Source organism: Haliotis rufescens, unplaced genomic scaffold, assembly GCF_023055435.1.
Source record: "Haliotis rufescens isolate VD_foot unplaced genomic scaffold, xgHalRufe1.0.p SCAF_13, whole genome shotgun sequence".
In the NCBI taxonomy this organism is placed as follows: Eukaryota; Metazoa; Mollusca; class Gastropoda; order Lepetellida; family Haliotidae; genus Haliotis; species Haliotis rufescens.
The window spans coordinates 16,823,380-16,848,569 of NW_025963813.1; the positions used below are offsets into that span (position 1 = coordinate 16,823,380).

The 25,190-nt window shown below is 41.7% G+C and overlaps 1 long non-coding RNA gene across 3 annotated transcripts in view; it reads right to left on the reverse strand.

Annotated features, from left to right (window-relative positions):
- Nucleotides 1-1,285: 1,285 nt before the first annotated feature.
- Nucleotides 1,286-25,190, reverse strand: part of LOC124122743 — a 37,031-nt gene continuing 13,126 nt past the window's right edge. The window contains exons 3-8 of one of the 3 annotated variants that reach the window (XR_007220367.1): nt 18,328-18,448; nt 17,119-17,267; nt 15,792-16,741; nt 13,854-15,227; nt 10,818-10,885; nt 1,286-1,542 (exon numbers count right to left, since the gene is read on the reverse strand). This is a non-coding gene — a long non-coding RNA (uncharacterized LOC124122743). The remainder of the gene's footprint in view (nt 1,543-10,817; nt 10,886-13,853; nt 15,228-15,791; nt 16,742-17,118; nt 17,268-18,327; nt 18,449-25,190) is intronic. The other 2 variants (XR_007220366.1, XR_007220368.1) reach the window with 2 other exon arrangements.

Sequence of the window (25,190 nt, forward strand, 5' to 3'; positions counted from 1 at the left end):
CTATCCCTGGTTCCCTAACCCCAAGACTCTAAAAGGGGCATTCTACCCTATCCATGGTTCCCTAACCCCAAGACTCTAAAAGGGGCATTCTACCCTATCCATGGTTCCCTAACCTCAAGACTCTAAAAGGGGCATTGTACCCTATTGCTGGTTCCCTAACCCCAAGACTCTAAAAGGGGCATTGTACCCTATCCCTGGTTCCCCAACCCCAAGACTCTAAAAGGGGCATTGTACCCTATCCCTGGTTCCCTAACCCCAAGACTCTAAAAGGGACATTGTACCCTATCCCTGGTTCCCTAACCCCAAGACTCTAAAAGGGGCATTGTACCCTATCCATGGTTCCCTAACCCCAAGAGTTCTAAAAGGGGCATTGTACCCTATCCATGGTTCCCTAACCCCAAGACTCTAAAAGGGGCATTGTACCCTATCCATGGTTCCCTAACCCCAAGAGTTCTAAAAGGGGCATTGTACCCTATTGCTGGTTCCCTAACCCCAAGACTCTAAAAGCGGCATTGTACCCTATCCATGGTTCCCTAACCCCAAGACTCTAAAAGGGGCATTGTACCCTATCCATGGTTCCCTAACCCCAAGAGTTCTAAAAGGGGCATTGTACCCTATCCCTGGTTCCCTAACCCCAAGACTCTAAAAGGGGCATTGTACCCTATTGCTGGTTCCCTAACCCCAAGACTCTAAAAGGGGCATTGTACCCTATCCCTGGTTCCCTAACCCCAAGACTCTAAAAGGGGCATTGTACCCTATCCATGGTTCCCTAACCCCAAGAGTTCTAAAAGGGGCATTGTACCCTATCCCTGGTTCCCTAACCCCAAGACTCTAAAAGGGGCATTGTACCCTATCCATGGTTCCCTAACCCCAAGAGTTCTAAAAGGGGCATTGTACCCTATCCCTGGTTCCCTAACCCCAAGACTCTAAAAGGGGCATTGTACCCTATCCATGGTTCCCTAACCCCAAGACTCTAAAAGGGACATTGTACCCTATTCCTGGTTCACTAAACCCAAGACTCTAAAAGGGGCATTGTACCCTATCCCTGGTTCCCTAACCCCAAGACTCTAAAAGGGGCATTGTACCCTATTGCTGGTTCCCTAACCCCAAGACTCTAAAAGGGGCATTGTACCCTATCCCTGGTTCCCTAACCCCAAGACTCTAAAAGGGGCATTGTACCCTATCCATGGTTCCCTAACCCCAAGAGTTCTAAAAGGGGCATTGTACCCTATCCCTGGTTCCCTAACCCCAAGACTCTAAAAGGGGCATTGTACCCTATCCATGGTTCCCTAACCCCAAGAGTTCTAAAAGGGGCATTGTACCCTATCCCTGGTTCCCTAACCCCAAGACTCTAAAAGGGGCATTGTACCCTATCCATGGTTCCCTAACGCCAAGACTCTAAAAGGGACATTGTACCCTATTCCTGGTTCACTAAACCCAAGACTCTAAAAGGGGCATTGTACCCTATCCCTGGTTCCCTAACACCATGACTCTCATGGAGCTGTGTCATCAGGTTGACATGAACTGGTCATCAGGCAAGACCTGAAATGAAAATTTGAAACTCAGACCTGGGCAAACTTATTGCTCTTCTTCAACACATACTGAATAACAAAAGTTAATTTCAGAGTCAGGAGGCCTCCAGTACAGTTTTCACAAGTTTATAGAATATGTAACATATTAACACATATCAACACTTACTGTGCATAATCATTCTCATAAAATGCACAAATATCAGTGTGGAAAAATGTAATCTGAACATTAAGGTTATGACAAAGACCCCTTGACTTTCATGCTTAATTTACACACTGCAAAGGGCATGTAAAACTGTTCTGGGTGAATGAGAATTTATATCTAATCTGTCTGTCCATATACAAGAGTAGTTTTTGAGCTATCAAAACAATACCATGGAATTGGGAATTGGAACTTTGAATTTCTATGTCAGGTACACACCACTATGAACAGAGTCAAAGTTGTTGCCATGGAAACAGGAAAAATATCTAAACACCCCTAAGTAGCAAACGGCACTATTAGGCAACCTGGTCTCTGTGTGTGCACAGTTTCAAGGAAGACTACCAATTAGTTTTAGAGATATGGTCCGGACGAACACACCAGTATGAACAAAGTCAAAGTAAAACTTGTTGCCATGGAAACAGGAATAATTAATATTTTTTAATTTCCTATTAAATAGCAAAAGGCACCACTTCAGCCCTTGATTAATATACCAACCTCCTTTTTAGCTAAGTTTAACTTGTTTCCATGGGAAATAGGGAAAAATCAAATTTTGAAAAATTTCTAAATAGCAAAAGGCACCACTTCAGCCAATGGTTAATACATATGGTTAATAGGTTTGGATGGATATCTTTCACAGTTTTCAAGTTGTGCTGTGGAAACGACACTGACCCCCACATTTTTTTAGACTAAGTATAAATTGTTTCCATGGAAATCAAGAAAAATAAAAATGCCAAATATCTGCAAACAGGAAAAGGCACCACTTCAGGATCTGTTTGATATATCTGGCACGTTTTGTTGAAAAAAATTAGACAGTTTTTGAGTTGTGCTCCGGAAACAAAATCCATCATACCTTAAGAGACTAAGTCCAAACTGTTTCCATGGAAATCGAGAAAAATAAAAAAATGGCAGAAATATGTAAACATTAAAAGTCACCACTTCAGGATCTGTTTGATATATCTGCCAAGTTTTGTTGAAAAATATCGACTATATTCCCCCCCATTATATGCCGGGGGAATAACAAGGCGACCTAACACGAGGAATCAAACCAAGGACTTTGTTGTGACCACGGAATGCCACCTTCCCCGCTCACTTACAGGTTTGTGTCATGTGGCGTGTGTTCGACCATCGATTCCAACAGAATACACAAGTAAAGAATTTTAAATTCTAAAACTTTGTTCCAAAGAGAGTGCCCTGGAGCTATTGGTTACCATGAAGGTGGATTAAGAGGAAGATGAAAGTTAAATGCAGTCTGCGATTTTAGCCACTGGCCCCAAGCCAGAGTCTAGCAAAGTGCTGTTCAGTCTAGAAGGCTCAGCTAATAAAAGTCCATACGTTAACACTAAAAGGTACAAAACATAATTCTTGAGCCAAGTTAGTGCTCAAGTGTTTGATCTAAAAAACGTCCATACAATTACACTCAAATGTACAACAACAACAACAACAACAACAACAACAACAGGCTATTTAGGTTGCACATATTTCCACACCACTCAGGGGCATGCTCAAAGCGCTATTATTACCCCGGTCACTGGACTACTGTGCACTCAAGAATACTTCTCAGCTCCCTGGGGAGTATAGAACCCAAACTGCCAAACGTGGTCCTGTGCACAGCTCACAGGTCGCAAATCAGGTGAAGTTAAGCAACGTCGGTCTCGAAGAGTAGTTGTATGGGTGACCACGTTAAGCAGCTTGACTCCTGAGAGTTTCTAGGGCCTCGGTCCTGCCCCACACTGAAGCACATGTATCACATGTGGTGTCTCCTTAGGCAAGTGACTTTGTTCTAAATGTGCCTCTGTTTACCCAGCAGTGAGTGGGTACCCGGTAGGATGAGATGGTTGTTAACCTTCTAACACCTTACTGGCAACTTAGGGTTGTATACTGTCCAGGGAGCTGAGAATGAAAATCGAGAGCTCACTGATCCATTGACTGGGGTAATAATGGTGTAGCGCTTTGAGCATGAACTGCTACATGGAGGCTAGCGCATTATAAGTGCACATTATAAATTAAGTAATGACAAACATGATACTAACTGACAAACATGATACCAGTGTTTGGCACAGACTGAATGCAGTAACATTTTCAGCAGCCTAAAACGGTTGATGGGAAAGGACAGCAATCAAAGGAAATCATTGTCATGACAGCAAGCATATAGTCGACGAAGTCATCTATATCCCCTGCCCATTTTAACACCTTATGGTCCAAAACCAGCTAACTGACCCAACATTTCTCTTAGCACATGTCAAAATAGCTGCAATGAAAATTCTAAAATAAACATTTCTGAAACTCCTTAATATCAAATGGCACCAGTCCAGTATGTGCTTTATATAAAGACATGCAATGTCTGGCAAGGAAATATTAAACAGTTTATTTTGTTATACTCCATAAGTGAACCCACCCTTTATAAAAACTTAAATCCAACTTGTCATGGAAACATAAACAATCAAAATTTCTAAAAGTGCTAACTATCAAAAGTCACTAGTATGTGCCTGGTAGACATGCAAAGTTTTGTAAGAAAGTATTCGACGGTTTTTGAGAAATGAACACCACCCTTATAGAACCGAAGTCCAACTTGTTGCCATGGAAATGCCAAAAATAAAAATTTCTAAAATTCCTAAATATCAAAAAGCACCAATTCAGTATGTGTCTGGTAAACATGCAAAGTTTTGTTAGAAAGTATTGAATGGGTTTTGAGTTATGCTCCGGAAACGAACTATACCCTATAGAACCTAAGTCCAACTTGTTGCCATGGAAACATAAAAAATAAAAATTCATGTATGTCAACTACGGTTATATCAAACTCAAAGGGACCACTAATTTTTATTTGTTACAACCGTAGTTGTTATAAGCATTTTGAATAATTTCCTCAGTCGTCGCAATTTATAGACTTCAAAGACAATAGCCTACTCACGTTTTTACTATTGTTTTTTGAGGGAGACTAATGAGGACAAGGTGTCAGTACTTAATCCAGTTAATCACTTGCATGTAATTCACGTGAGCAGCTCAGAGATTAACAGTTCATTATAAACGTAAGAATTGTCGTGGACAGAGTACACACAGAACCACAAAGTGAGTTCCCAATATCCATTATTTCGCTATTTTTACTATTGTTTTTTGAGGGACCAAAATGAGGACAAGTCGTCAGTACTTAATCCAGTTAATCACTTGCATATAATTCACGTGAGCAGCTCAGAGATTAACAGTTCATTATAATCGTAAGAATCGTCGTGGACAGAGTACACACAGAACCACAAAGTGAGTTCCCAATATCCATTATTTCGCTATAAGCCTGTTCACACATACATACTGTAACTTACAAATATAGCGAACAGGATTATAACAAACAGCCAATGACGGACAGTTTGTTATATCCCTCAGTTTGTTATAAGCCTGTTCACACATACATACAGTAACTTACAAATATAGAGAACAGGATGATAACAAACAGCCAATGACGGACAGTTTGTTATATCCGTCAGTTTGTTATAAGCCTGTTCACACATACATACAGTAACTTACAAATATAGCGAACAGGATGATAACAAACAGCCAATGACGGACAGTTTGTTATATCCGTCAGTTTGTTATAAGCCTGTTCACACATACATACAGTAACTTACAAATATAGCGAACAGGATGATAACAAACAGCCAATGACTGGGACAGTTTGTTATATCCCTCAGTTTGTTATAAGCCTGTTCACACATACATACAGTAACTTACAAATATAGAGAACAGGATTATAACAAACAGCCAATGACGGACAGTTTGTTATATCCGTCAGTTTGTTATAAGCCTGTTCACACATACATACAGTACCTTACAAATATAGCGAACAGGATTATAACAAACAGCCAATGACGGACAGTTTGTTATATCCGTCAGTTTGTTATAAGCGTGTTCACACATACATACTGTAACTTACAAATATAGCGAACAGGATTATAACAAACAGCCAATGACGGACAGTGTGTTATATCCGTCAGTTTGTTATAAGCGTGTTCACACATACATACAGTAACTTACAAATATAGCGAACAGGATTATAACAAACAGCCAATGACAGACAGTTTGTTATATCCCTCAGTTTGTTATAAGCCTGTTCACACATACATACAGTAACTTACAAATATAGCGAACAGGATTATAACAAACAGCCAATGACGGACAGTTTGTTATATCCATCAGTTTGTTATAAGCCTGTTCACACATACATACAGTAACTTACAAATATAGCAAACAGGATGATAACAAACAGCCAATGACGGACAGTTTGTTATATCCGTCAGTTTGTTATAAGCCTGTTCACACATACATACAGTAACTTACAAATATAGCGAACAGGATGATAACAAACAGCCAATGACTGGGACAGTTTGTTATATCCGTCAGTTTGTTATAAGCCTGTTCACACATACATACAGTAACTTACAAATATAGCGAACAGGATTATAACAAACAGCCAATGACGGACAGTTTGTTATATCCGTCAGTTTGTTATAAGCCTGTTCACACATACATACAGTAACTTACAAATATAGCGAACAGGATTATAACAAACAGCCAATGACGGACAGTTTGTTATATCCCTCAGTTTGTTATAAGCCTGTTCACACATACATACAGTAACTTACAAATATAGAGAACTGGATTATAACAAACAGCCAATGACGGACAGTTTGTTATATCCGTCAGTTTGTTATAAGCGTGTTCACACATACATACTGTAACTTACAAATATAGCGAACAGGATGATAACAAACAGCCAATGACTGGGACAGTTTGTTATATCCGTCAGTTTGTTGTAAGCCTGTTCACACATACATACAGTAACTTACAAATATAGCGAACAGGATTATAACAAACAGCCAATGACGGACAGTTTGTTATATCCGTCAGTTTGTTATAAGCGTGTTCACACATACATACTGTAACTTACAAATATAGCGAACAGGATGATAACAAACAGCCAATGACGGACAGTTCGTTATATCCGTCAGTTTGTTATAAGCCTGTTCACACATACATACAGTAACTTACAAATATAGCGAACAGGATGATAACAAACAGCCAATGACGGACAGTTTGTTATATCCGTCAGTTTGTTATAAGCCTGTTCACACATACATACAGTAACTTACAAATATAGCGAACAGGATGATAACAAACAGCCAATGACTGGGACAGTTTGTTATATCCGTCAGTTTGTTATAAGCCTGTTCACACATACATACAGTAACTTACAAATATAGCGAACAGGATTATAACAAACAGCCAATGACGGACAGTTTGTTATATCCGTCAGTTTGTTATAAGCGTGTTCACACATACATACTGTAACTTACAAATATAGCGAACAGGATGATAACAAACAGCCAATGACTGGGACAGTTTGTTATATCCATCAGTTTGTTATATCCGTCAGTTTGTTATAAGCCTGTTCACACATACATACAGTAACTTACAAATATAGAGAACTGGATTATAACAAACAGCCAATGACGGACAGTTTGTTATATCCGTCAGTTTGTTATAAGCGTGTTCACACATACATACAGTAACTTACAAATATAGCGAACAGGATTATAACAAACAGCCAATGACGGACAGTTTGTAATATCCGTCAGTTTGTTATAAGCCTGTTCACACATACATACAGTAACTTACAAATATAGAGAACTGGATTTTAACAAACAGCCAATGACGGACAGTTTGTTATATCCGTCAGTTTGTTATAAGTGTGTTCACACATACATACTGTAACTTACAAATATAGCGAACAGGATGATAACAAACAGCCAATGACTGGGACAGTTTGTTATATCCGTCAGTTTGTTATAAGCCTGTTCACACATACATACAGTAACTTACAAATATAGCGAACAGGATGATAACAAACAGCCAATGACGGACAGTTTGTTATATCCGTCAGTTTGTTATAAGCCTGTTCACACATACATACAGTACCTTACAAATATAGCGAACAGGATTATAACAAACAGCCAATGACAGACAGTTTGTTATATCCGTCAGTTTGTTATAAGCCTGTTCACACATACATACAGTAACTTACAAATATAGCGAACAGGTTGATAACAAACAGCCAATGACGGACAGTTTGTTATATCCGTCAGTTTGTTATAAGCCTGTTCACACATACATACAGTAACTTACAAATATAGCGAACAGGATGATAACAGACAGCCAATGACGGACAGTTTGTTATATCCGTCAGTTTGTTATAAGCCTGTTCACACATACATACAGTAACTTACAAATATAGCGAACAGGATTATAACAAACAGCCAATGACAGACAGTTTGTTATATCCCTCAGTTTGTTATAAGCCTGTTCACACATACATACAGTAACTTACAAATATAGCGAACAGGATTATAACAAACAGCCAATGACGGACAGTTTGTTATATCCGTCAGTTTGTTATAAGCGTGTTCACACATACATACTGTAACTTACAAATATAGCGAACAGGATGATAACAAACAGCCAATGACTGGGACAGTTTGTTATATCCATCAGTTTGTTATATCCGTCAGTTTGTTATAAGCCTGTTCACACATACATACAGTAACTTACAAATATAGAGAACTGGATTATAACAAACAGCCAATGACGGACAGTTTGTTATATCCGTCAGTTTGTTATAAGCGTGTTCACACATACATACAGTAACTTACAAATATAGAGAACTGGATTATAACAAACAGCCAATGACGGACAGTTTGTTATATCCGTCAGTTTGTTATAAGCGTGTTCACACATACATACTGTAACTTACAAATATAGCGAACAGGATGATAACAAACAGCCAATGACTGGGACAGTTTGTTATATCCGTCAGTTTGTTATAAGCCTGTTCACACATACATACAGTAACTTACAAATATAGCGAACAGGATGATAACAAACAGCCAATGACGGACAGTTTGTTATATCCGTCAGTTTGTTATAAGCCTGTTCACACATACATACAGTAACTTACAAATATAGCGAACAGGATGATAACAAACAGCCAATGACTGGGACAGTTTGTTATATCCGTCAGTTTGTTATAAGCCTGTTCACACATACATACAGTAACTTACAAATATAGCGAACAGGTTGATAACAAACAGCCAATGACAGACAGTTTGTTATATCCGTCAGTTTGTTATAAGCGTGTTCACACATACATACAGTAACTTACAAATATAGCGAACAGGATTATAACAAACAGCCAATGACGGACAGTTTGTTATATCCGTCAGTTTGTTATAAGCCTGTTCACACATACATACAGTAACTTACAAATATAGCGAACAGGATTATAACAAACAGCCAATGACAGACAGTTTGTTATATCCGTCAGTTTGTTATAAGCCTGTTCGCTATAATTGTAACATTGTACCCATGGGGGGAATTGAACCCGTATTACTTCGGATTACGAGACCGGCTATGTAGGACTAACCCAGGACTGGTACCCCTACATCATTTAGAGTCCAAGAAATAAATCACAGGTCCATTTTTTGTATTTTATCTTTGGGAGCGCAAGAACCAATGCTGATGCTTTCATTCCAAAGAAAGATTCATAGTATCAGCATCTTGGACCTGCACTGGAAACATGGGGAGACATCGAAAGAATTTAAAAACATCTTTTAAAGCATGACATAAAGCTTGGAATTCAGGCAAAAAAATCCCCAATGAAAAGCAAAGGAACTTTAAAGTGCCAAAAAACTGTCAGGTAGACTTCTGAGCTCCACAAGAAAGTGTGCAGTGTAGGGGTGGCTGGTGTCCAGCAAGTACAAACACTTACAAGTGAGCTGTAGTGGCTGGTGTCCAGCAAGTTCAAACACTTACATGTGAGCTGTAGTGGCTGGTGTCCAGCAAGTTCAAACACTTACATGTGAGCTGTAGTGGCTGGTGTCCAGCAAGTACAAACACTTACAAGTGAGCTGTAGTGGCTGGTGTCCAGCAAGTTCAAACACTTACATGTGAGCTGTAGTGGCTGGTGTCCAGCAAGTTCAAACACTTACATGTGAGCTGTAGTGGCTTGTGTCCAGCAAGTTCAAACACTTACAAGTGAGCTGTAGTGGCTGGTGTCCAGCAAGTTCAAACACTTACAAGTGAGCTGTAGTGGCTGGTGTCCAGCAAGTACAAACACTTACATGTGAGCTGTAGTGGCTGGTGTCCAGCAAGTTCAAACACTTACATGTGAGCTGTAATGGCTTGTGTCCAGCAAGTTCAAACACTTACAAGTGAGCTGTAGTGGCTGGTGTCCAGCAAGTTCAAACACTTACAAATGAGCTGTAGTGGCTGGTGTCCAGCAAGTACAAACACTTACATGTGAGCTGTAGTGGCTTGTGTCCAGCAAGTTCAAACACTTACAAGTGAGCTGTAGTGGCTGGTGTCCAGCAAGTTCAAACACTTACAAGTGAGCTGTAGTGGCTGGTGTCCAGCAAGTTCAAACACTTACATGTGAGCTGTAGTGGCTGGTGTCCAGCAAGTACAAACACTTACATGTGAGCTGTAGTGGCTGGTGTCCAGCAAGTACAAACACTTACATGTGAGCTGTAGTGGCTGGTGTCCAGCAAGTACAAACACTTACATGTGAGCTGTAGTGGCTGGTGTCCAGCAAGTACAAACACTTACATGTGAACTGTAGTGGCTGGTGTCCAGCAAGTTCAAACACTTACATGTGAGCTGTAGTGGCTGGTGTCCAGCAAGTACAAACACTTACATGTGAGCTGTAGTGGCTGGTGTCCAGCAAGTTCAAACACTTACATGTGAGCTGTAGTGGCTGTTGTCCAGCAAGTACAAACACTTACATGTGAGCTGTAGTGGCTGGTGTCCAGCAAGTTCAAACACTTACATGTGAGCTGTAGTGGCTGGTGTCCAGCAAGTTCAAACACTTACATGTGAGCTGTAGTGGCTGTTGTCCAGCAAGTACAAACACTTACATGTGAGCTGTAGTGGCTGGTGTCCAGCAAGTACAAACACTTACATGTGAGCTGTAGTGGCTGGTGTCCAGCAAGTACAAACACTTACAAGTGAGCTGTAGTGGCTGGTGTCCAGCAAGTACAAACACTTACATGTGAGCTGTATTCTGTTTAGGCCAAGGAAGGAAAACACCCCCAAGGAGGATGAGAGTTCCCTGAAACTAAAAAGTGAAAGGTAATAACACTTTGATCTATTTATTCCTTTGACCCGGGACTCTGAAATACTTGCAGGGAATAAAAGTGCTCAAAGTCAAATGATTTTGGTGGCTTAACTTGCCAAATTCAAGTATTTGTCATTTAATGAGGCCACTTCATAAACTTTTAATTTTATTGACAGTTTTCAGTTGTTAGGGACAACAAGGGATCAAATTCACATAGATGTGAGTGTGTTGTTTTCAATACCATAAAAAGCCAGTGTTTTTACACCCTTATTAAGGGCCATTAAGGGGATAGAAATAGAAAAGTAATTGATCCACGAGGGGAGATAATTCAGAAATGTCGAAGACTATCACATGCTTTAAAGATTCATAAAGAAGTTTCCAAAGTAGTCAATGGTCTTTTTTTAATCTGCAGGGCTGCTTCTGGTGTTTGCAAGTACTGCATGTTGGGGAGATGGTGTTTGCCAGTACTGCATGTTGGGGAGATGGTGTTTGCCAGTACTGCATGTCGGGGAGATGGTGTTTACCAGTACTGCATGTCGGGGAGATGGTGTTTACCAGTACTGCATGTTGGGGAGATGGTGTTTGCCAGTACTGCATGTCGGGGAGATGGTGTTTACCAGTACTGCATGTCGGGGAGATGGTGTTTGCCAGTACTGCATGTCGGGGAGATGGTGTTTGCCAGTACTGCATGTTGGGCAGATGGTGTTTGCCAGTACTGCATGTTGGGGAGATGGTGTTTACCAGTACTGCATGTCGGGGAGTTGGTGTTTACCAGTACTGCATGTCGGGGAGATGGTGTTTGCCAGTACTGCATGTTGGGCAGATGTTGTTTGCCAGTACTGCATGTTGGGGAGATGGTGTTTACCAGTACTGCATGTCGGGGAGATGGTGTTTACAAGTACTGCATGTCGGGGAGATGGTGTTTGCCAGTACTGCATGTTGGGCAGATGTTGTTTGCCAGTACTGCATGTTGGGGAGATGGTGTTTGCCAGTACTGCATGTTGGGCAGATGTTGTTTGCCAGTACTGCATGTTGGGGAGTTGGTGTTTGCTAGTACTGCATGTCGGGGAGATGGTGTTTGCCAGTACTGCATGTCGGGGAGATGGTGTTTGCCAGTACTGCATGTCGGGGAGATGGTGTTTGCCAGTACTGCATGTCGGGGAGATGGTGTTTGCCAGTACTGCATGTCGGGGAGATGGTGTTTGCCAGTACTGCATGTTGGGGAGATAGTGTTTGCCAGTACTGCATGTTGGGGAGATAGTGTTTGCCAGTACTGCATGTCGGGGAGATGGTGTTTGCCAGTACTGCATGTTGGGCAGATGTTGTTTGCCAGTGCTGCATGTCGGGGAGATGGTGTTTGCCAGTACTGCATGTTGGGGAGATGGTGTTTGCCAGTACTGCATGTTGGGGAGATGGTGTTTGCCAGTACTGCATGTCGGGGAGATGGTGTTTGCCAGTACTGCATGTTGGGGAGATGGTGTTTGCCAGTACTGCATGTCGGGGAGATGGTGTTTGCCAGTACTGCATGTCGGGGAGATGGTGTTTGCCAGTACTGCATGTCGGGGAGATGGTGTTTGCCAGTACTGCATGTCGGGGAGATAGTGTTTGCCAGTACTGCATGTTGGGGAGATGGTGTTTGCCAGTACTGCATGTTGGGGAGATGGTGTTTGCCAGTACTGCATGTCGGGGAGATGGTGTTTGCCAGTACTGCATGTCGGGGAGATGGTGTTTGCCAGTACTGCATGTCGGGGAGATGGTGTTTGCCAGTACTGCATGTTGGGGAGATGGTGTTTGCCAGTACTGCATGTTGGGGAGATGGTGTTTGCCAGTACTGCATGTCGGGGAGATGGTGTTTGCCAGTACTGCATGTTGGGGAGATGGTGTTTGCCAGTACTGCATGTCGGGGAGATGGTGTTTGCCAGTACTGTATGTTGGGGAGATGGTGTTTGCCAGTACTGCATGTCGGGGAGATGGTGTTTGCCAGTACTGCATGTTGGGGAGATGGTGTTTGCCAGTACTGCATGTTGGGGAGATGGTGTTTGCCAGTACTGCATGTCGGGGAGATGGTGTTTGCCAGTACTGCATGTCGGGGAGATGGGCAAGTTGTATAATGGGGCTTTCTGTGAGAATGCCAAGACCGCCAATGTGTGGCGGTGACCTTGTCATGGACACAGATAAGGAACAGCAGTGGGGTCTTAACTGGACAGAGAGAGTTAAATGTACTGACTGTACCTACCTGTTGAAGTACCTACACTGTACAAGGAGGTAGTGGGTTGTGACCTTGTCATGGACACAGATAAGGAACAGCAGTGGGGTCTTAACTGGACAGAGAGAGTTAAATGTACTGACTGTACCTACCTGTTGAAGTACCTACACTGTACAAGGAGGTAGTGGGTGGTGACCTTGTCATGGACACAGATAAGGAACAGCAGTGGGGCCTTAACTGGACAGAGAGAGTTAAATGTACTGACTGTATCTACCTGTCAAAGTACCTACACTGTACAAGGAGGTAGTGGGTGGTGACCTTGTCATGGACACAGATAAGGAACAGCAGTGGGGCCTTAGCTGGACAGAGAGAGTTAAATGTACTGACTGTACCTACCTGTTGAAGTAGGTAAACTGTACAAGGAGGTAGTGGGTGGTGACCTTGTCATGGACACAGATAAGGAACAGCAGTGGGGTCTTAACTGGACAGAGAGAGTTAAATGTACTGACTGTACCTACCTGTTGAAGTACCTACACTGTACAAGGAGGTAGTGGGTGGTGACCTTGTCATGGACACAGATAAGGAACAGCAGTGGGGCCTTAACTGGACAGAGAGAGATAAATGTACTGACTGTACCTACCTGTTGAAGTACCTACACTGTACAAGGAGGTAGTGGGTTGTGACCTTGTCATGGACACAGATAAGGAACAGCAGTGGGGTCTTAACTGGACAGAGAGAGTTAAATGTACTGACTGTACCTACCTGTTGAAGTACGTACACTGTACAAGGAGGTAGTGGGTGGTGAGGTGAGGTGAGAAGGGGACGTCCATCTTCCAAAGCCAATACTGGACTACAGATAGGCCTCTCAAAATGTCCTATTGAAGTGAGAGTTTCCGCGTCCTGCACATGAGCTCCGATATACCTCCACCATCCCGTTCAGGCATGCAGAAAGCTGCCAACAGAGTTGGTGATGATATAAAATCTCAGAACACAAAAGACATGAGAGCCAGGAGGGTGGAAATAAGGAAGTAACTAAATACAGGGGAGCAAATTTAAATAAGGTAAGCTGATCACCTGATGCAATGTACAACAATCACTGTGTTCACGACTTAGGAAAACCCCTTTTCAGCCAGCCACTCAAGTAACCTACGTGGCCACTGAGATCAAGGCTAGTGACCACCAAACTTTGGCTTTAAACCCAAAACCCAAACTATGTTCAAAGCACAGTTTAGTTGACAATATTTCTTGTGTAAACAACCCACACTGCACATCCGATGTGCATATGTCAGAATCAATTGGAAATTAAAACAGTGAACTGCAGTGTTTCAGGGAATTAAAGAAAGACCAAATTGTGGAAGAGTTGCTGACAGTGCAGCGCACATTGAAATTTATGAAGCAGGTGAAATGTATGCTTGCCCACAAACTTTTCTTCATACACGGCATCAAACGTTTATTAAAAACGTTTATTAAAAATTCTAAATTTGTTGTGGATATGATGCCGGCTAGAGCCAAACAAGATAAACAAAATTTGGCAAATAGATTTTCTTTAGACTGTGCATCCAGATGTGCAGGTGAGTTTTCAGCTGCTAACTCAGGTGATGCAGGTGACCTGCCAAGGAGGAAGAAATCTCTCTCATAGACTTGTGATGCTTTTGCAAAATGTTACATGGGGGATCACAAAAAACACAGAAAGCAGTCATTTGTTTGCAAGGGGGAGAAGCAAAATTTGTTATTGCAAAGTAAATATTTAGATTTAGACTTTTGTCTCGGCCCTAAAATGATTGAAAAGACCCAAATCAACCTCCACTGTCAACAGTGTGAAGCAACAAACAAGGCAATGCACCGGTCATTACCTCGTGATACAACCTCGTGATACAACCTCGTGATACAGCCTCGTGATACAGCCTCGTGATACAGCCTGGTGATACAGCCTCGTGATACAACCTCGTGATACAGCCTTGTGATACAACCTCGTGATACAACCTCGTGACACAACCTCGTGATACAACCTCGTGATACAACCTTTGCTCGTAACTTCCGTGGTAGAGCCCACAGTGCTGTTTGTTCATCTTGTCAACTGCAAGAGTCCGGCAAAGTCAATTTGGAAACTTCGACTTGGGCTTGGGTGTGCTGTCACTGCAAAAGTTAAAATAGTTGATGAGATTAGCAAAAGCAATAACAAAGTACATAAAGCTAAGACATACAAGAAATCCCATGACTGCCATGCAAAGAAAAAGCTGGAATTATTCAAACTCCACCATTGTAATAGAATTCATTATTTGCAAGACAGACTCAGGCCACGAAAGGCTCAGGCCACGAAAGGCTCAGGCCACGAAAGGCTCAGGCACAACTGATTCTGTTTTAGTGTTGTAGAACATTTAACCAGAAACAGCACAAACGACCTTAACTCTTTCAACACAAGCCAACCAGAGTTATTTCCCTTGGTACATCAAGTTCCCACAGGCATTGAACCCTGCACACCAAGTTCTCAGATGGTTGGTTTGTTTGTTTAACGCCGCACTCAGCAATATTCCAGCTATATGACGGCGGTCTGTTAATAATCGAGTCTGGACCAGACAATCCAGTGATTGATATCATGAGCATCCATCCACACAATTGGGATCGATGACATGCATCAACCAAGTCAGCGAGCTTGACCACCCAATCCCGTTAGTGGCCTCCTACGACAAGCATAGTTACCTTTTACGGCAAACATGGGTTGCTGAAGACCTATTCTACCCCAGAATCTTCATGGGTCCCAAGTTCCCAGAGACTTGTTAAAGAAAAGTATTCATGTTTCTTTAAACTGTTCTGGTATATTTATGTTTGTGGCAATACCAACAAGCTACCTATCACTGCAAAGCCAAGATAGTGTAGTATTTGAAAAGTAATGAATAAATGTTCCAATATTTACCATTCTTTAATTAAAGGTAATCGCAGGTGTACAATCAATAAAAAACAGACAACATAACAGAATAGGGAGCTATAAATAGATTTACCGTAACAGAAAATGCGATAACAGGGAATAAATAGTCCTCTGATGTTCAGGCAGCAGGAGGAAAGTCATCTTCCCAAGGCAAGGGAGTTAACTGACTATAAAAGTCCAGTTTCCAACCTTGCATAACTAGGCTGGAATTCTGGAGTTACATTGTGGGTGGACTAAGGAGTCTTTGCATAGTCCAATCAAAATCGTGTAAAAAACTAGACACCCAGTGTGTAAACAACATGGATTCCACCGTGCAGCTTTCGTTCGAATGCATGATTTCCAAAGCATGTGTTCCGTCAACTGGGAGTCGACAGATATTTTCCAAATCTTTAATGTTTCAAATCATGGTGCTCAAATGATCTGATACACTTTGCGAGGTAAGGCCCATTTTATTACAATATAAATTTTGATTATCGATCAGATCATCTTGACTATGCGCTGCCATATTGTTTGAAACAAGTACAAGTGATATGAGAGGGAGATTGATGGACATAGAAGGGCCATAACACGTAATAGCTACTGGTAGTGCTATGATCAAGCCACGAAATTCGGCAAGGGTGGAAAATGGACTTTTATAGTCAGTTTATTCCCTTGCCTCGGGAAGATGGAGAAAGGTAGGCATTGCACAGGTGAGAACTGATGTGGAGGTGTGGAAATGTTTCACCTGAAACAATAAAAAAATATATGTCAAATACTTTACCTTTTTGAGTTGTATTTTTCAATGGAACAACAGAACAGGGGTGTTATGGGTGCTGCTGGTGTTGCCTACTAGAGATATACTCGTTAGGCCAGGTAAACTCGTTAGCCAAGGTAAGTAAATATGATAAATAACACAAAAGGTTAAATTAGAATATTTTTGTATAGCATACAAAGACAATAGGATTTAATTATTTTTCCATCACTAGATGGCATAGGTTACTGAAGGAGCTTGATTGCCAGGTGTGATGAAAGTGGATTATCTCCCTTGGATGTGTCAGTAAGGCCTCCGACCACAATTAATTTCCTTCTTTGCTATCTACACTGACATGACAGCCCACCAACCTGCCACTTGTCACTTGTCAAGCCAAAACACACAGAGGGCCTTCAACTTGGAGTCAACGATGAAAGGCGGATGGCACTGGGCTGTCGACATCTGATTGTGAGGGCATCTCTACCTCTGTGTGGCTGTTGCGTCCTACTGCGGGCAAGACCTGAAACAAGAGTCAAGCAAAGATGACTTGGAGATTATGCGACTAGTCAACAATGAAAAGGTGGCCAAGCATAGAACACAGCTCTGCGACTGCATCGTTCGACATCCACTGACTGCGACGACCCTCAGCTGCAGATAGCCAAGGAGAGAAAATGGGGAGCATGCTGGAAAGTGACACTGAAATGTGTTGTATGTGACTTCACAGCACCTGAAATGAAGTTGTGTAAAGAAATCAATACAGGCAAACCTGGACCAAACCCAGCAGCACCTAACACAGGACTTGTCTTGGGTCTTCAAGACACCCCTATCGGCAACACAAGCGCCAGGTGACTGATGGCGAACATGGACATTCCTCCCCCATGCAGGAGGAGTATGCAGTGGGCCTCTTACAAGGTGGCTAAGGCTGTAACTGAACTGAATACACAGGATATGGCTTAAAATGTTGAATTGGTAAAGGAAGTTAATCGGAAGAGGGGTACTGAGCCATGGGAGATGACTGTTGCCATGGATGGCCAATAGCATGCAGGATGAAGCCTGGGCGAAACGGTAACCATGGTAACTGAGTTCATCATCAGCATGTCATTCCAGAATGAGCTCTGCTGAACTGGTGCTTGGCTGAAAGGAAAAGGAATGGATGTGAAAAGTCCAGGGGGCACCCAGACTGTACTGCAAACATGTCGGCCTTCGCTCCATTCTCCGAGTTCAATATGGGAGAGGACATTGGAAATCAGCTTGCGCTACAGGGTGTGCTTATTAAGTATGCTACTACCGATGGGGACTGCAGATGGGGACTGCAGAAGGAATAGACCGGTCTCTGAAAGTGTTAGACCCTATGTGGAAGGTGCAGAGGCTAGCTGATCCCACCCACTTGGCTCAAGGACAGTTTCGGCAATGCTACAGAGCTGATTTCAACCCAGATATGCTCCCCGGCACTACTCGTGCACATAAACTGGAGGCTAAGAAGGTGCTAAGTCAGGATGTAAAGGCACTGTGCAGCCTGATACTGAAAGAACTCATGAAGGATCATGCAGGCGACATGAAAACACTTCGTAGTATCTTACCTAGAGTGCTCGAAGCAACCCTCAAGTGCTACAGTGGCGACTGCTCCAGGTGTGCCCGGTACTCTGTTGTGTGTCGAGGCGGTGTAACAAACAGCTGGCGGCAGCAGTCCATGTTCCTCGGCTGCAACAAAATCACTCATTTCAATATGGATGACAATGATAAACACTTGATGAATGAAATTCTTATGATGAAGCTGAGTGTCGAAGTAGTTGAACAAATGAAACTGCACACAGACACACAGACACACAGACACACAGAAATGTGAAGCCTTGAACCAATCAATGAGTATTTCTTTGCGAAAGAATGTGAATTTTTCAGAAATATGATTGGAAGGGCTTCTTCAGCTGTTCATAGACTCAACAATGGCCCTTGGACATCAGCAATCGACTAGTGCCTAAATACTGGAGTCGAACCATCAAGTCGAGCAGTGCGGTCACTTGAACAAATGGACAAGTAGGCTGCCTATCACAAGGAATACCAGAAAAGTCCCAGTGTTGTGAAAAGAAAACTTGTGCAGCATGGAAGCAAAATCTGTGAACAAGTGAAAACTCAGTGACAAACAGAGGGGGAGACTACAAAAAGAGTCAACTTGACCCTACGCCATGTTTTAGTAGACAAACTGAACATTCATATTAAAAAAATTGAACATGTGCAGTAATACTGTAGCTAATGACTTGCTTGTGACTGACTTTGTGTAACTCCGAGTTGAAATAGGTCCCCGTTGCTGTAAAGCTATGTCCTTTGAATATTTGAAATGCTACAATGCGAAAATCACTTAATGAATAAAATCTTAATCATTTACTTTGCTTGTTGTTATCTCCTTGCACAGCTTCAATGCCAAAAGGCAATCCGGATATGGCGCATGGCCTTTGCATGTACCCCTGTTTACACAGGCTACTCTGTCTGCATTAACACTATATGTGGCTCTGCAGACAGATGTTCGACATTGGTGCATTTAGAATTATGGCCACAATGACTGATGTCCAAATTACCTATGTCGAAATCTTCACTATGCACTATAGGCCTATAGCTGAGTCTGTGAGCATTTACGGGGCGCCACTTGTTGAATATGCTTACTTACTTACTTACTTTGGAGATTTAACGTGCGCTTTCCGACTGATGCGTATTTCGCACACGGGCCCGGCCAGGCCATTTAATGTGTTTCCGAAAGGGGCGAAAGTGGTGTGTGCAACCCTAGAGGGGGCTTTAGGGGTTGCTTATATAGAATTTGGGAATTTTGAGATTTGGAATAGATGCCGATGGGGTAGGGGAGGAGAACTAAGGGAGCTGGGTATGGTGGATTTTTGTGTGTTTATGTAATTTTGATTTGGTGGATTATAGTGTTTTTAGATGCGTTTTATTAGTTCCGTTTTGATTAAGAATACGCCTAAGGCCTTGAAGTTTTCTAGTTTATTTTGTGGGTTTAGTATTGCTTCTAGAGTGAGAGCCTGGTTTAGATTGAGGGTGGTTTGTAATGCGGTTCGATGTGTTAGGTAGTGTGTGCAGTAGATGAGTGCGTGTTCTGGGGTTTCTAGTTGTTTGCAGTGTGGGCAGTTACCTGTAGTATGTTTTTTTATTTTTTTTAGGTGGTTATTTAGGTTGGTGTGTCCTGTTTGGAGTTTAGTGATTACTCTGTCGATTTTTTTTGATGGATGGTGAATTTTTGGTTTGGTTAGTGGCTTGCTGAGTACTTTTTTGATTTGGCTATTTGAGTTTAGATATAGGTTATGCCATTTTTTGGTGATTTTTTGCTTATTTACACTTTTAATTTCTGATTTTGAGATGGGTAAGTTTAAGCTTATTTCTGGGATTTTGAGGGATAGTTTAGCTGCCTTATCGGCGTTTTCATTACCGTATATTCCTACGTGGGCGGGTATCCACAAGAAAGTTATTTGTTTGCCTGCGTTAGTTAGGTCGTTGGAGCTTTTAAGTATTAGATTTATTAATTTAGGTCGGTTTTTGGTATTTTTGTTTTGGAGGGCTTGCAGTCCACTTAGGGAGTCGGTAAGTATTAGGATTTTATTGTGGTTTTTGGATTCTTGACTATGGAGGGCTGAGGCCATGCCCATTAGTTCTGCCGTGAATATTGATTGGTTGTTTGGGAGTCGGAAGGATTGTGTAGTTTTAGTTGGTTGTGTGGTATGGACTCCGAAACCTGTGTGTTTGGAGGTCGGATCTGAAGATCCGTCCGTGTAAATGTGACACCAATTTGGCCAATTTTCGTGTATGTATGCTAGTGTAGTGGTTTTAGCTATGTTTGGGTCGGTTTGTTTATTTATTTGGCTAGCTAGTGTTGTGTCTATTTTGGGTATTTTAAGTTTAGGGGTGAAGATATTTGATTGTTTGCAGTTTTGTTTAAGATTTTTAATTTTGTGTTCATTTAGGTAGTTTGTTATTCTTTGGGATATTGGGGTAAGTAAGGGGTGTTTACGAGCTAGAGCTTGGTTTTTGGGGCTGATATTCTGGTTTATTAGGTTTTGGATCAGAGGGTTTGATTGGGATGCGGCCCAGAAATTTAAGCTTAGCTGTTCCCTGCGTAGACTTAGTGGCATTTCTCCTGTTAAGGCCTGAAGTGAAGTGTAGGAGGTGCCATGTTGGGTGCGTGTAATTAGTTTGAGAGCCTGATATTGTATTGAGTCAAGTTTTTCAGATAGAGAGTTGTTTAGGGTGTTGTATATGGCGCAGCCGTAGTCTAGTTTTGATCTAATTAGTGATATGTAGAGTGAGAGGAGGGTATCTTTGGAGGCTCCCCAGTTTGAGCCAGTGAGGCATCTTAGGGTGTTTAGGTCTTTACTGCATTTAGTTGTTAGGTTTTGGATGTGAGCATCCCAGGTGAGATGTTGATCGAAAATAAGTCCTAAGAATTTGGTTTGTTTTTGAAATTTGATTGTTTGGTTGTTTAGCTGGAGGATTGGGGAGGCGGGTTTCATGTTTTTATGTTTGAATACTATTCCTGTTGTTTTTTCTGAGTTAAGGGAGAAGCCCCATTTGTCAGCCCATTGTTGTATTTTATTAAGAGATTTTTGGAGTAAATTTTGGGCCATATTAATACTTTTTGTGCGGATCCAGATGGCTCCATCATCCGCGAATTTGGATGTGTTTACTTTAGGGGATAGGCCCTCGAAGAGATCGTTTATCATTATATTAAAGAGTGTGGGGCTGAGGATACTGCCCTGGGGAGTGCCATTTTCTAGGGGACACTGGTCCGATAGAGTATGGTCTATCCCCACTGTTATTTTACGTTTGTTTAGAAAGTCCTGAATGTAGTTTATTATTTGTCCTTTTAGTCCTATTTTTTAAAGTTTTTGTATTAGCCCGTTGTGCCAAACCATGTCGAATGCTTTGGAGAAATCCAGAAAGATGCCTGTTGTGTATTGTTTGTTGAGTTGTCCTGTCTTGATGTCCTGTTCTAGTCGGGTGAGATTATCTAAGGTTGAGCGGCCAGGAGTGAAACCGCTTTGATCTGTGTTTATGATGTTATTTTGAGTTAAGTAGTGTTGTAGTCTATTTTTGGCCATAGATTCCATTACTTTACATAGGTTTGAGGTTAGGGATATTGGTCTATAAGAATTTGCCTGGTTAGTTGGTTTATCGGGTTTAGGGATTGGGATGACTAGTGCCTGTTTCCAGGGAGTTGGTACCTGTCCGTTTTGATAGATTAGGTTATATAGCTTAAGTAGTGCCTGGAGTAGGTTGTTGAATATGGGGCAATGGTGCCTCAAAACCCCATAGCCACTGGGCTTTGACAAGATTTGACACTGGGCATTTTGACACCTGCCGTTTTGGTCACTTTGGGCTGAATGACAAGCAAACACATCTCTGTATTTCTTATAAAAGGTTTCAATGTTGGCCATATTAATATTGTCCAAGCTCAAACGAGGCACAACAGGTGTAGTGATACACAATTCTACCATATTGGAACTCATATGACTTATCATGATGCTTGCACTCACTCATTTCAACAACATGCATAAAACCGCACGTTCAAAAAAGTAAACAAATTCATTTAAAAATATATAAAAAATATTTCAACCTGGAAACACATGTACACAGATTTGAACACTTACTGTTAGTATATATGCCAAGTCTCAAGTCCATTTCTTATAAAATACTGTAATAGAGATATAGCGAATCAAACACGTGCACTAGCTTCACCATATCAGGCCTCAGACCACAATTAATTTCCTTCTTTGCTATCTACAATGACATGACAGCCCTCCATAATTATTATCGGTTGTAGGCCATTCTACTGTTGCATGCTGACCAACCTGCCACTTGTCACTTAAAACGCAAAGTTTCGGTCGACATTTACCAGCTACCTTTCGCAGTAACCACTGTCAACAATGCTCACCGGAGTGTTCCAGTCGAAACACACAGAGCGGCCTTCAACTTGGGGTCAAGTCCTGGGAAGCTGGAATCAATACATTCACAGATTGTGGCTAACAAAAAATTGTCAACATACAACAATGTCTAATCTTTCATTTAAGCTATCACAAGTCACTCCAAAAAATTGGCACAGGCTGAACAGCCCATTTGAACAGGGCACTATATTCTCCCATTTGAACAGGGCACTATATTCTCCCATCTAAACAGGGCACTATATTCTCCTATTTAAACAGGGCACTATATTCTCCTATTTTCCTTCCGGTTCCTGTAAAACTTAGGAGGGATAACTGTGGTCTGAGGCCGTATTCTTCACCTGAAAATATAACAAAGGATTTTTACAGTTTGTCTTGTTAAATAGTTGAAATATGATTGCTTTTGAGTTATATGAATGTTATATTTGAACCTTGAATAATAAAAGTTCATATTTTGCAGCAGCAACACCCCAAAATATCATCTCGTTAACCTTGGTTACTGAAATATATCAGTTTACTATCGAATAGCATACACAGACAATGTGAATATATATGTTTTCAAACACAAGATGGCTCAGGTGACTGTGGGAAGTGGATTGACAGGTGTTGAATGTGTGGATTATCTCCCTTTAATTATTCTTCACCTGACATGAACATTAATATAAAATATAACACCTTGATGACTTGTTTGGTTCTACAATTTTGTGTTTGAGATCTGGTTGAGTAGAACTATATGAATAAAAACATGCCACCCCTGATAGAAAGGGAGACTGTTTGGATTGTTTGTTAGTTTGTTTAATGCCGCACTCAGCAATATTCAAGCCATATGACAGTGATCTGTAAAAAATTGAGTCTGAGCCAGACAATCCAGTGACTGACATCAAGAGAATCGATCAGCACAGTTGGAATACAATGACACTCATCAACCAACACACAAACATATATATTTTGTTTGTTTCTTGTTAAACGCTGCATTCAGCAATATTCCAGCTTTATGACGGCGGTCTGTAAATAATCGAGTCTGGACCAGACAATCCAATGATTTATATCATGAGCATTGATCCAGGCAATTGGGATCAATGACATGCATCAACCAAGTCAGCGAGCCTGACCACCTGATCCTGTTGGTCGCCTCTTACAACAAGCATAGTCGCCTCTTACAACAAGCATAGTCGCCTCAAATTGACTATTGGTGTTAGCATGTCAAGTTGAGATCAAATAAGGTTTGGACTACCTGTGGGATGTGATTCGGACCAAGACCATTCATCCTTGGTGGGATCCCACCAAAGTTTCCCACTGGGGTCCAAACCAGATTTCCCACTGGGAATCCCACAGATATTTCCTCTAGAGGTATGATGAGCATAGTCACCTTCTTACGGCAAGCATGGGTTGCTGAAGGCCTATACCACTCCAGATCTTCACGGGTCACATTTATATATAAACAATGGTATATAATATGGCAAATTTTCATGGACAGAACATGTATCACATTCACAACTGAGCCAAATACTAACTAAATGTAATACTTGGATGCTACACTGTTCTACGCTACGGGACCAGACTGGAAGGAAGTTAATCGCAGACATCAGCGCCAAGACGGCACGTTGGTGTGGTAGTTGAGGAAGCAGGACTTGGAGGGATTCACACAGAGAAGGACATTGCGCTTCCAGCAACTGATTGATGATTTGGCCCACTTAAATGAATTGTCAGCCAACCTTGTGTATCTTTTCAGAAACCACCCACCTGGTCACTCCTGTTCCAACGATGTCACTGATCTTGTAAATATATCCTAATGGGACCTGTCTCAATCAATAGTATTTCACCTATCTTCAGGTAAATATATCATAATGGGACCTGTCTCAATCAATAGCATTGCGCCTATCTTCAGGTAAATATATCATAATGGGAACATGTTCATGCACAAATTCCTTGTGGTAACGCCCACATATGTAGTCTTTGTTCCATATAGAAAAATCCACAGGAAAATATTCCGTGAAGCATTCAAAACCATTGTCATCGCCATCAGAGTCGCCAAAGGTTTGCGAAATTCGCATTCGCCCTTTGGATTGAGTTCAAGCATATCAAAACCACCACCAATAAAATCATTGTCTGACATCTCATCGCTATCTGAATTATGACTCGCAGCCATTACACATACATGTTCAAAGTCAAATGGTAACACAAAGTTTACTTTCAGAAAAATCAGCGATCTAAAGACACCTTCTAGATAAACATCCCATTATACATAAAATCTTGTTTCTGGTAGTCAGATGACTTGTTATCGTGAGTATTGGATGACTAATTATTTGTTGTTTACTTGTATACATGCTGACTGGTAGACTGGCCTATGGTGTCATCTTGGCTGGTCAACTGGCCTACAGTGTAGAAAGAGTTAACACACCCTGTAATCTAAATCTACTCATGCTATGATGTATCTGGTCACTAAACAACAGAACCGCCTCCGTGGTCTAGTGGCTAGAGCAGGGTTTGATATGTAGCCGTGT